The sequence below is a fragment of the Sceloporus occidentalis genome, unplaced genomic scaffold (assembly GCF_023333645.1).
Source record: "Sceloporus occidentalis isolate IW3139 unplaced genomic scaffold, rSceOcc1.0.p SCAF_433, whole genome shotgun sequence".
In the NCBI taxonomy this organism is placed as follows: Eukaryota; Metazoa; Chordata; class Lepidosauria; order Squamata; family Phrynosomatidae; genus Sceloporus; species Sceloporus occidentalis.
In genome coordinates this window covers 117,541-131,025 of record NW_028317413.1, presented here as the reverse complement: position 1 = coordinate 131,025, position 13,485 = coordinate 117,541, and the positions used below count along the sequence as shown (strand labels likewise).

At 41.6% G+C, this 13,485-nt stretch overlaps 1 pseudogene; it reads right to left on the bottom strand.

The window, feature by feature from the left end:
• Positions 1–13,485, bottom strand: part of LOC149272608 (xylulose kinase-like) — a 73,903-nt pseudogene that overhangs the window by 38,818 nt on the left and 21,600 nt on the right.

Sequence of the window (13,485 nt, the reverse complement as noted above, 5' to 3'; positions counted from 1 at the left end):
ATTGTCTCCAAAAAGCTAATAACATGTCCAGAAAGACCCTTTGATCCTCCATAATAAACTCCCGTTAAAATGATCTCCATGAAGGGTGTGAGGCACAAAGCATAATAGGGTGATATTAGTCGACAGGGCAGAACATAGGAGGGAACAGAGATCAAGTTAGGGTATAATTATTACCAGTGTCCCTCACAATCTCGTCCCTGATAGCCACCACCCCACCATCGGCTACCACCATTATTGTATACCTACCAACAGTCTAGATTTTCCAGGACAGTTGTATGTGGCCGTTCCCACTTCCCTGCCCAGGTTCGGCCTACTCCCTGCCCACTTTGTCCTGCTCCCCACCCAGTTCCCTCCTACTAAAGGCTGTCTTTTGCTAGTTCCACCCCTACACAAAGCCATGGCATGGAGAAGAACTCTATAATGATGGGACTGGTTCCCAAATTGTGGAAGTCTACCAATCAATCCCTCTGCAACTTGAGACTTTACACAAACTTCTTTTCATTTAAATGTTTAACATTTAAATCACTTTTCTTATGACATCATCGACAGCACAGTTACTGGTTTCACGGTTTCTCCTACACATACTTTAACGGCGTCATAAAGACATGGATTAGAGCTATACAAACTCTTTTACATTAAAGTGTCTTCTTTAACCCCAGCGCCGTATTAAGCCGGGTGATATACAATACATTACGGATTTATGAATGAATGGGATTAGCATAGGCTGGATCAGCTCAACAAAGTCCACAACGCAATCATCCTCACATCCCAAGCAGTATTATTCTTATTTATTTACACATAACACAGATTTTGCAGTGTTGATATAGTGCAGCTTTGTGAGCTTCGCCCAGCGCACAGCCTATGCCTCGGTGAAGTTACTTTCAATGGCAGTGATTTAACTATGCATTTTACAGGGCTTACAGATTTTCGTGCAGGAAAAGCTTGCTAAGGTTGGCCCTTCGTAATGCATACACCCTAATGTTAAAACTGGGACAGCGGTGTTGGAGGTAAGACTAGAGGAGGCGAGAGGTCGGGGCTGGAGAGGCGTTCAGCAACACCAGGTTACTCGCTTTCTAAACTCAGCTAACCCCATGATGTGGTTTTTCCATTACATCTCCACTTTCTCTTCTCTACTCCAAGTTCTCTTAGTCTTTATTGATATTTTTTTTGGGGGGGCAGTATGCCAAATGACTATAGACCCCAATGGCCATGGCACGGTCCCCCTGGCTTACCCAGGTACTGCTCTTTACTTGGTATGGTGAGTAATGCACAGTGAGGCTGGTTTACCCCTGGAGATCAGGATAAATTGATACCCTAACCCCGATAGTGGTTCATTTAAAGCTGACAACACCTGACAACTGATACATTTTAGGATTTAGTGCTTGTTGATATAATGGAGCCAGAAAGCACTAATAACTAAACAGTGAGCTCTAATCGCTTTATGGTAAGGCAAAGAAGTTCATCTCAATGAATTTTTTTCCACATTATGAGAAATCAAGTCTAACTCACATATTCCTTTTTTTTTTTATAATACTGTACAATAAATTTCATTATTAAAAAGTCTTATCATCATAGCAACCAATGAAATGTTCCTGGGCCATCCTATGGGTTGCTATGGTGATAAGATCACTTTTGCAAACCACAATCACTTTTTATTTATAACCCCTTTAACATGTTTCATCTCGGCACAATTAACTATTCAGGGGATAAAGGGCAGATTCACTCGTAACGGCGTCTGCCTCGAGTCCAAAAAAAATATATAACTTCTATTAAATGTAAATATAAACACATTATTATTCCAAATCATGGTATTGGTGGCATTTGCTTATAACGGTGAAGTGTAAAAGAGAGGTAATTAACTAACGATGTACGAAGTGCAAATTGTGAAGAATGATTAATTATAGCCGGGAAGACAAAAAAATCAGTCCATGCATGTCTGATTCCGAAAGAAGGTGCTTCGGTGATCTTGGTGGCTCCAGAGTAGCCAAGGGGAATCTGGTAATGATGGCTCAGGTCCCATTTCTTCCTCCGCCTGTCCGTCCGGGTGTGACAGGGCCAGGCTAGGTGGCTCATGTGTCATATGAAGTTTAGCCGGGTCACGGAGCACTTTTGTGTCCGGTTCTGTATACTGTGACCCGGTAATATATTATATTGTGTATTATCGTGTAACCAGCCCAGAGACTGATGTGGCTTCAGCCCCAGCCTTCAAGGAGACGATCCTATAATCTGGCTGGGGCTCTTAATCAGCCAACACAGCCCTGTCTGCCCAGACGGCCCCCGCACTACAGGGGGGATAACACAGGTGGGGGAACCCATTGTATTCTGTAATCCCCTCACCTGATACATCCCCTGTATACTGATGGGATTTGTGATGGGATGGGGGTGATGGGATTGGGGGTTGGATTCGGTACACATTGCATTGAGATTGTATATAAGTTCTGTGTGTTTGTAATAAAGAGAGTTCTTCTTGTTTTACTACGAATGGTGGTCTGGATGATCCGTGGATAGCTGAGTGCTATCCGTATGAGGGACTGACTGGTGATTCCTCAGCCCTCAAACAGGGGTACCCAGCCTTGAGTAGGGTGACCCTGTAACACCGGGGCTTCATACCCAAGGACCAGCGTCTCATCCCGATCCAATGAATTTGAAGCTAACGGTTTGTTTTTTCGGAAGAGGACCTTCTAATTCAGCACGATTTATCGGAGAAACCGTATTCCAGAGCAGGAGGAGATAACGACCTCAGGAAGACATTAAACATTTGGCGGCTGTTCTCCTTGCTCTGCAGGCAGTGCATCTGTGCCTCACCGTCTAGAATTTCTCCAACAGGGATTTGGTTGAGATATTTTTCCATCCACCTTACAGGTACAGGTATCATCAGCCTTGTCTAAACTTTTAAATGAGAAGCTTGCTGTGCACTCTTTGATTATACGTGTTATCTAGAATCCGGCCAAGGAACATGCCCAAAGTTTCCCAATGGGACCTAAATCTGGTCCTCAAAGGCTTGAAGGGCTTGCAGGAGACATCTATCAGACTTCTTATTTTAAAAACTGCTTTCTGAACAGCCATTACATCGGCTAGAAGGATAAGTAATCAGCCGAGGAGGTCTCGTTATGTTTCCTCCGGAGTTTTTGCCCACGGTCACATCAAATTTCCATAAAAATTCACGTTCCTACATTGTGTCCGGGAATCCACTGTCTGACACGGAGAAGAATCTTCATTTGCTAGATGTAACCAGGTGTCTTCTTCTGTTTCACAGAGAATAGATTCTCGCCTTTTCACAGATACCTTGTATCTAGAGCTACGGAAGCTGTTGCGGAAGCTTATAAAGTAACGGGAAGAGATCTCTTCCAAGGGGCTGATACCACGAGGTCAGTGGCAACATCTTTGACGGAAAGAGCTGAAGGATCTTCGCAGGATCGAATTTGCAAGGCAGCTACATGGAAGAACTTACATCGTTTTACCAAACCTTACACGTTCTTTCATGCAGACTTTGGGAAGCGGATTTTCCGGAGTGGCCTTGTGTTGGCGCCTCTCTTTATCTTTATCATTTCTTTATATTAGGGCTGCCAGGTACGGCTCATCTCCTGGCAGAATTTATTCTTAACCAATAAACGTATTTCTTTTTAATTACAAATGGGGGGGGGTATAGGGGAGGGGTAATTTATACGTTTGCTCATGCCCTACCTGAGTCGGAATGAAGAGTCTGTATATTATGGATAACAGGAGATGAGCAAAGAATATCATTGATACTTAAATATTAGTATTCTCTGTACCTGATCCTTCCCTTCTCCTGCCTACCTAATAAAAGATGCTATTCTTGTTGATAAGAGGAGTGTGTAACACATCGTTTTAGCATTTTGCCCCTTTTTTGACACAATTGCATTTCACCTTGTGATTTCATATGTGAGATTATTAAAGGTGATGTTCCACCCGGGATGCTGCATGAAATATCGCCAGATAAGCGCTGCATCAAGAAAAGTAAATATTTTTCTCTTCAATCCTCCCTTAAAAATTGTATTAAGAAGTTTATTGAGATACGGGAGCTGCTTAGAAACAGAGGCCTCTTCCAAAGCCCCTCTATCTCTTCTTCTTCTTCTCTTTTGCTCTCTCACTTTTTTTCTCTCTCTCTCTTTTTTTTTCTCTCTCTCTCTTTTTCAGAAATTGGTAGGCAACCAGAGCAGTGGCGAGGGAACAAAGAGGCCCACTGCTTTTCAACATGAAACTACAGAAAAACGGTACATTAACTTAAAACATTAATTTTGCTTATTTAACACGTATACAAGAGGAATACATAATAATGTAAGTATTCAGGAAAATTGGGGATGGGACCTTTTTTAAAAAAAGAGGCACATAGACGAGATATCAGTATCGATACACTGTTTTCTTGTATGGAAATGAAATAAAATCGTACTTGTGCAATCTCCGCATGCCCTTGACGTTGTCCTTTGCGTGTTACTTTAATCAGACCTTGTAAGTATTTCAGCAGCAAAAAAGAAGCGGTTCAAGTATCACTCGCAAGGAAGCGATTATGGAGAGACGAGGATATTCTGTTTACCACGAGAACTGAAGAGTCTAAACTCATCTAACGTAATGTTTCAGATCCAATGTTAAGTCAAGAATCAAAACGCAAGAGATATAATTGCAATTTGTTCTGCCCCACTAGACAACATCAAGGAAGGAATAATATATTCAACATCAAGGTTGTGTTGTGCCACAATCTGCATCTCATTTAGCGGCTGGATAATTTAGCCACGACAATTAAACAACTCAAATAAATATCCTAATGAAACGAAATGAATCATTTCGGCTTCGGCGGAACTCCAATCTTAATTATTCTCAATTAAACTCAACTTAATATTTTTATTTACTCCTGTGTGTCCAGAATGAATGGATATAATGTCTATAATCCTGGCTTCCAATGAATAGGGCGATGCGTCCAACTTCAAATTCATTCTTGGTCTCGTCTGGCGCCGTATGCCTATCCCATACATGTTTAAATTCCCTCACTGTATTAGCCTCTACCACTTCTGCTGGGACACTGTTCCACTTTTTCACCACTCTCCCAGTAAAGTAACAATTTGTAAATTCAAATAACCATTAAAATCAGATCAAATTTCAAAAAGGCTAGATTAATTTTAAAACATGCATGACCATTAACTGAGTCACCTGCATTCAAGCAGGCAAATCAACCATGATATACTAGCAGCAAAAGCCCCAACTGGGAGTCTTAGACATGATCACAGCGGCGTAGAATAGGAAGGCTCCAGACAGAGTGACCCTGAAAACCCTGAGAGTTACCAAGTACGGCAAATATAAAAGTCAATAAACGTTTGTGTTTTTAGGGCTTGGTCTCAAGGCGTTGCAGAAACCATACATGCATTCTATGGGAACAGCCACTTTAACGTCTCAGGATATACAGGATAGTTAGAATGTAAGCTCCGCAGGGCAGGGACCTCCTTTCATAATTTATTCACACGTACTCCCCTTCCCATTTAAATCATTCGTTGTTTTGGGTTTTTTTAAACCCTGGTTTAATTGAAATCCCTAACTAATCCATGTATCAAAAAAGTTTCCCATGGGCAGACCACTCACCCTCTTTTTTTCACAATACCCTAAGTTGGGGTGGGATAAGCACTTTGTTTTGGTGACCCCAAGGGCTGAGGCCAGCAATTGTATCCTACAAGGACAGCTAAGTTGATTGAACAGGTAGTGAGAACGGTGAGAACGGTGAGAATTACCATGCAAGCGCAGCTCAAGAAACTTCTTACGCGCACAGTTAAGCGGCTGAGTTGAAAGGCAACGTCAAACCTTCTGTTGGGAGATAACACCAAGTAAACTTTTTTTTGTTTTTGCTACAAAACAAATTCTGGTTAATTAACCGCGAATCGAACACAATCAAACGCTCATACCCAGAAAACATTATACATGCCAAGAAGATAGGGAGGAAAGGGGGGAAGAAGGGTCTGGGTCCCAAAAAGGGACCTCCTGATGAAGCACATTTGGTAGGTACGGTATAACCAAGAAATACATATTATTTATTATTTATTATCTATTTTTAATTCATTAGTGGGCCAGATGTAATATTTATTTTTAATTTAATGTCAACTCATGATATAACCAAGCTATGTGTAATATTTACTTTATTTAATTTTAATTCATGGTATAACCGAGCCATATGTAGTATTTTTTTTTTTTTTAATTCATGGTATAACCGAGCAATATGTAGTATTTATTTCATTTTAATTTATGTTATAACCTAGAAATATGAAATATTTATTTAAATTAATGGTATACCCAAGCAATATGTAATATTTAATTTATTTAATTTTAATTTGTGGTATATCCAGGCAATATGTAATATTTATTTAATTTGATTATAATTTGTGGTATAACCAAGCAATATGTAATATTTATTTTATTTGATTATAATTTGTGGTATAACCAAGCAATATATAGTATTTATTTCATTTTTATTCATGTTCTAACAAGCAATATGTAATAATTATTTTATTACATAAAATTTTAATTTACAGTATAACCAAGCAATATTTAATATTTATTTTTTTAGATTTAATTCATTTTCCTTAAACACGGCGCAAAACAGAAGCTTGATTCATATATGTGGTCCAGATTACAGCTTCAGCGAGAAAAGTACAACATAACTCCTTATTTATCTACTTGCAGGAAGATCTAAACCAAGACGTACACATGAAATATTTAACAGCAGGGGGGTGCTGGGAACCCTGGCGTCTACAAATCTGAAGTTGGGAAAACATTATTTTTTTCCCTTAACAAATAAATTTTACAGTTCGGATTGGCAATATGAGATTTTCATAATGGAAGGCGACGTGTCTGAATAGGGAATAGGCTCTTAAAGCAGATAATCTGATTAACGTAACCTATCCACACAGACCGACATGTTATTCATTCAAGTCATATAATTGTTTGAGTACTTTATTGATAACTTTTGTCGTAACTTCTTCCTTTGTTATGTGGATGTTTCATTATTTCAAATGTTTGTTCAGACGAGTCTGAATATATTCAGGAAGGTTGGCTTCTCCTTGAAGTCAAAAGCATTTCCATAATAAATCTTATCTGAAAATTATTAAGAGCCTCGGGGACCCAACTGTAAGGGCTGCGGACTGAACCGCAGGAAACCACTGATTTAATACAGCGACTTCGACCGTAACCAGTGCCTGAAAAGTTGAGGAATGCTATGGAGGTTTGATGGAGACTAGAGCTCAAATGTTAAATTTGTTCCCTTGCCGTAACGTAAAGACGTAGCTATTTCTCATCTTTTGTAGTAACTCCCATGGAAGCACAGATGACTAGCGAGTTGAGTGTGTTATGGTATGACACAATAAACACAATACTCATGGCACGAATGACAACATTCCCTTTATCTCTTGATAAAGGGAGGTTGCTTCTCTTGAAAGCTTGTCCTTAAAATAGAGTGTTAGTCCTATAAAAGCTTTTTCCTCTTAGCAGCACCTGTCTTAATTCCTGTGGAAGCAGTAAGTTGTTTTTTTTTTATACATGGCTTCTTCATTTTGGCTTTATTTTTGTTGAATAAATCATGACAGTGTATACACACACACACACACACACACACACACAAGCAATACAAAATGTAACACAGGATTTCATGCCCACCTAACATGTTTCACCCCAGCAGGCATAATCACATACATGCTCATGATCACATTTAAAGCTACAACCCTCGGCGGGAGTGGAGAGAGCTTTTTACAATAGTATAGTCGGGGGGGTTTCACACTTTCTTTGTAACACGCTTACATACCGCATTTCTTCAATCCTAATGGCGCATCCTTACTGTCAGCCAACTTCACAAATCTTCCTGACCATCTGGGAAGTGTGGGTGTCAGCCAATTTTTGTTGTTAAGAAAATATCTCATAATCTTATGAGGATGGGATATAATCTTATGAAATATAAAGTTTAGACCGCTGTATCATTAACCATTGCATTACAATTATATTAAAATAAGATTTCTTCATATAAGGTGGGTGTCTAATACATATTTTGCTTGCTTTATTCTGTAAATACCATATATGGGTTTATCTAGACTACTGCAAATTGTAGGATTTTGGAAACGCTTTGATGTCACCTCTGGATAGAGGTCACCTCAGCATAGTAGGCAATTTAACAGGTTATTAGCCGTGAAGGAAGCAGAAGCTTAAAAAAAAATTCTTCTGCCCCTGATATATGTTTTTTGAAATTCACTGTTTAGTTAGAACGCCAGCAAAAACTGGATTTACATCCTATTGCACTCCCTGGGCAATGTGCAAAAAAAATCTGCATTAATTAATATCGTATAAAAAAAAAAATCAATAAAATAAAGGTAAGTACAAGCCCCAGATCCGACCAATCAGGTCTATTCACTAACGTGCCAGAGTTTGCAAGAAAGGTTAATTAGAAATCAGAAGCAAACCTGCACGAGTCGGACAAAAGTCCAAAGTCCTTTCTAACCCATTACGTGTGTAATATATATATATATATATATATATATATATATATAGCGCCAGCAGATTCCGTAGCGCTTTACAATCAGTCGGTCAGATAAATTATACCCCTTAAGGACAATGGGTTGCCCTTTAACCCATTAAAAACAATGCATTGTCATGGAGGGGTTAAAATCACAAACAATAACAAACTGGTACAAAAGGAGAAGAGGGCGCTGCTCTTGGGAGCTTACAATCTAGTCGGTTAGGGGGGGGAGTGAAATGTGGAGAGTTCGGTTTGGATGGGGATGAGTTGGTCGAGTCCGGATCAGCTGTCGAGGTTGTTGGTTGTTCAGATGGCTTGAATAGGAAGCCGCCTGAGAGTGTTAGGAGGAAAGGTTCTACGCTTCTCGAAAGAACTGGGTTCTCAGAGAGCTTTTGAAAGTCGCGTACGATGGAGAACTGGCGGAACAGGGAAGGGAATCCCAGAGAAGGAGTGCAGCGCCGGTGAAATCCGGGTGAATGAGAAGAGGTAATGATGATAGCCCTTTATAGGAATGAAGACAGTGGTTGGGGGGGTATTTGGATAGGAGGGTAGAGAGATATAGGGGGGGTTAAGGGCTCGGTAGGTCAGAAGTTTGAATTTGGTTCTGGAGGGTATGGAGAGTCAGTGGAGCGATTGGCACAGAGGAGCGGCAGATGAGGAACGGTGACAGAGTTTAGCGGCGGTGTTGAGGACGGATTGGAACGATGATAGGCGGGAGAGGGGGAGACGAGTTAGTAGGGAGTTGCAATAATCCAGGCGGGATATCACCAGGGAGTGGATTAGTATTTTGGTCATCTCTTGTGTTAGGAATGAGCGAATTTGGTGTTATTCAGGTGAAGGCGGCAGGGTTTGGGGAGGAATTGGGTGTGATGGAATCAACATTGGGGTGGAGGGGCAAAAATGTCCTTCAACGGGGGGATGGTTGGTTTAAAGGGGTCTGCCAACAGCCACACTTACGTCAATGGACCCCAATCCGGCCCTCTGGATATATATATATAACGTTCTATAACTGGAATCAGGAAGCCTTATACACCTAGCGATCGAAGCAGGGATGAAACATTCTAAAAGCAGAGCGTTGGCTGCGTTACTTTACGGACGCATCATAGTCTGCACAATAAACCACTTTATATTCAAACTTTGCTGATTCTTAAAACTTCTTCTGAACAAAATCTTTTGCGTTTCCCGATATTTCGGGTCTTGAGAGACATTACATTTGGCTTTAGGATAACACTAAATAGCAATGAGGATTTTTTTAATGGCTATGAGAAGTGTTTTTTTTTTTTTCTTGACTTAAGGCAGTATATAGATGGACCTTTTCAATGAAAATAAGAGGCACTTTATAAACACTAATGAGCTTCTATTTACTTAAAAACAGTCATCTGTAGCCATTATTAAGACTTACTCATAACCTGCATCCTCTTAGAGGTAATTCTGTCCATATACCCTGCCATGGGGACGCTAACATTTGTATTACCCAACTCTTAAGTGCAAGGTGCCTCGGTACATTAAAGGTGAACTCCCACTAACTTTTATTTCTAGTATCAGATTAAAAGCATGTCTTACAAATATTTTGCTATTTTCTTTGTTAAAACAGTACTTGTATTTGTTCTGACCGTCTTATCCGAGTTCAATCTAATAGACAAACACCCTGACTCCTTATCGTACTGCCTGTGGGAATCAATAGAACGGATCGGTCTTTATCCCCCGGTCAGATACTCTGACTAATGAAAGTCTATGGAGGGACGGACTTCATTAGCATTGCCATAAAGCATCAGCTCAGTGTGGTGTTTGAGCCGGGAAAGTCACCCAAAATATCACGACTGACAGCAATGGCGGCCTCCAGACAAAATCAGATCAAAACCAGGTGTTTGGCAACGCTGAGGTTATTCCTCTATACAGCGTTGGGGGGTTATATTACTGTATACAGCGCTGGGGGGTTATATTACTGTATACAGCGCTGGGGGGTTATATTACTGTATACAGCGCTGGGGGGTTATATTACTGTATACAGCGCTGGGGGGTTATATTACTGTATACAGCGCTGGGGGTTATATTACTGTATACAGCGCTGGGGGTTATTACTGTATACAGCGCTGGGGGTTATATTACTGTATACAGCGCTGGGGGTTATATTACTGTATACAGCGCTGGGGGGTTATATTACTGTATACAGCGCTGGGGGTTATTACTGTATACAGCGCTGGGGGTTATATTACTGTATACAGCGCTGGGGGTTATATTACTGTATACAGCGCTGGGATTAAACAATAATGTAATATACCCTATGGATAATGCTATATATATATAATCCAAAGTAACCCTGCACACAGTCTCAAGGTTACAGATTCACACCTGACTGCATCTTCGCACCAATGATGGAGCCCACCAAGGATTTCTTCTGGAAACAGGAACCAATTTTTTTCACATGTTGTGGGTATCACAATAGAAACTTGACGTTTCAGCCCCTTTCCCTTGATAAAAAGCCCCAGAAAGTGTCTGAAACGTCGAGATGAGAGTAAAGACTAATTAAGGTTCGAGTCATTACAGCAGGAACAACGTGCACACGGGGGCCGAATGGGGCCGATCTGTCGGCGGGTACCATGGTTCTATGTTTCATACAAGGGGTTATACAGACAATAACCAAGGCCAGATTAAAGAGCTTTGGGCCCTGGGGGAATGACACAGGAAGGGCCCCTTTCTCTGGATCTCTCTTTTTTTTTACATGCACATCATATTCCGCAGCTCTGTACAATGAATATAAATATAAATTAATATGTTTGGGGTTTTTTTTTATTATTAAAGGACATGATGTAATATACAGCGGCCGCTCATTCATTTTCTACTCTTATCTGTTTAATGATAGCTTTGCTTGCAGCTCAACGCATTGCCCCGAACCATTCTTTAGGTGACGTGTTCCTTTAAGCGTGATGTTTATGATTAGGCGGGTATGATCAAAATGTCTTAAAAATGGCGGAAAGCTATTTAAGCAAAATTCTACATTTCCAACATAAAGAACATTTTTGGGAAAGGGAAGGGTTTCCCCTAATTTTCTGCAGTAAATTAATGACACCCTACTGCCCTCTTCTGGCATCATGTGGGAACTGCATTCCTGCCAATATCTCACCCATAAAGGGATAGATTTGATAACAGAAACGTAGAATTTGCCGGCAGGTCAGCCCCATTCAGCCCCCATAAGGACTCAATCCTTGATTATGCCTATCTTGTGCGTAAATAAATTCCCTCAATGTGATAGCCTCTACCACTTGTGCTGGGAGGCTGTTCCACTTATCTACCACCCTCTCAGTAAACTTCCTTGCATTACACCTAAGCCTCTGAGTGAACGTTCTGCTCTGTTTTTAATGTGATACTAATTCCTTCCCATTTACTAAACGAGGAAAATTACAAAAAGAGGTCACGCTATACCCTTTGGGGACTTACCATAAAAAGTTAAAAGTGCGAAACGTCCACTAATTACGCACATGTATGTAACTTGTCATGTGCAATAATAATCAATGTAAGCAAACTCCTTAGCATACCTTTTGTCTCATTAGAATCCATAACACAATAGATCTCACACATCATCAAGGATGCGGCTTCCTTCAGGCACTCAAATGGTTAATTCAAGATGGCGGTCACCGATGCCCCCGACTTTATTTAGTAGAGCTGTTTTAAAAGGACTTTCCGCATTAATGCATATGACACGTGTGGTCCCTTTAAATTTTCTGTGGTGTCCCATATGTAAGTCAGATCACATTCCGTGCACGGGGGTCTGACTTGCTTGCTCTCCCATTGACTTCATTGTGCACTCGCAGAGTATGTTAATACGCTTTTCTTCTTTAGTAGGGCTGCCAGTGACATTAAACTGTCTCTGTAATCGAAGACGCTCAGATGCAGACAAACCTGGCGTAAGAGGTTTGACACGAGCGACCCCCCCCCCCCCCCGCTCATTCAAAACTTCCGCTCATTGTGTGAATTTCAGAGCAAAGACCGAAACCTCAAAATGATATTCTGATCTTCGGCTATCGGAATCTAGACGTGGAATTCGAGAGAAACGCAGCGATAGGAGCCCGAGGTTTGGGTCGCGCAGGCTTCCTGATGGCCCCTGATGTGTGACTCTATGGGGTCTCTGGCTGGTTTGTAGGAACAGACACCCGTGTCAGGGTGTCTCTAAAATACAATGGGTTGCCAGCCTGGGGCAAGAAGAACCCAACCGGCCCCTAGGAAGAAGCAAGTTAGGCTCCCGTCTTCACTCATACTCTCCAGGTTCGAGAAAAGCAGAGTGCATAGAAACACAGAATTTCGGATGTTAAGGCCCCCGTCTAGTCGCCCGTTTCTCCTGCTGCAAAGACTCAAACCTTAATCAGTCGTTGGTGTCACCCCCCCAAACTATTAAAAAATAATTGTATGTGAAACAGATTAAAAAAAAAGAGACCTTTGAGGTCCCAAAAGCTCATGTTGGACCAATAAAAGGTTTGCATTTCTCACTACAACTCCACCTGCATGAAAAGTACACGGCACGGTGTGTTATCTGATAACTTTCCACAGCCATGTTCCCCTCAAACGGAGACCTTAAGAAGACAACGATCTGCAGAGGGCTGCACAGGGCTCTGCAGGGGGTAGGAAGGCTCTGCAGGGAGTAGGAAGGCTCTGCAGGGGGGTAGGAAGGCTCTGCAGGGGGTAGGAAGGCTCTGCAGGGAGTAGGAAGGCTCTGCAGGGAGTAGGAAGGCTCTGCAGGGGGGTAGGAAGGCTCTGCAGGGGGGTAGGAAGGCTCTGCAGGGAGTAGGAAGGCTCTGCATGGGGTAGGAAGGCTCTGCAGAGGGTAGGAAGGCTCTGCAGAGGGTAGGAAGGCTCTGCAGGGGGTAGGAAGGCTCTGCATTGGGGAAAGAAACCTCACAGACCTCTATGGAACTGCACAATGCTCGAGAGAAACCTCACACTTTCTTTATGGCGAACGGTTTAGCGAAACGCTTTGCGGAGGATCG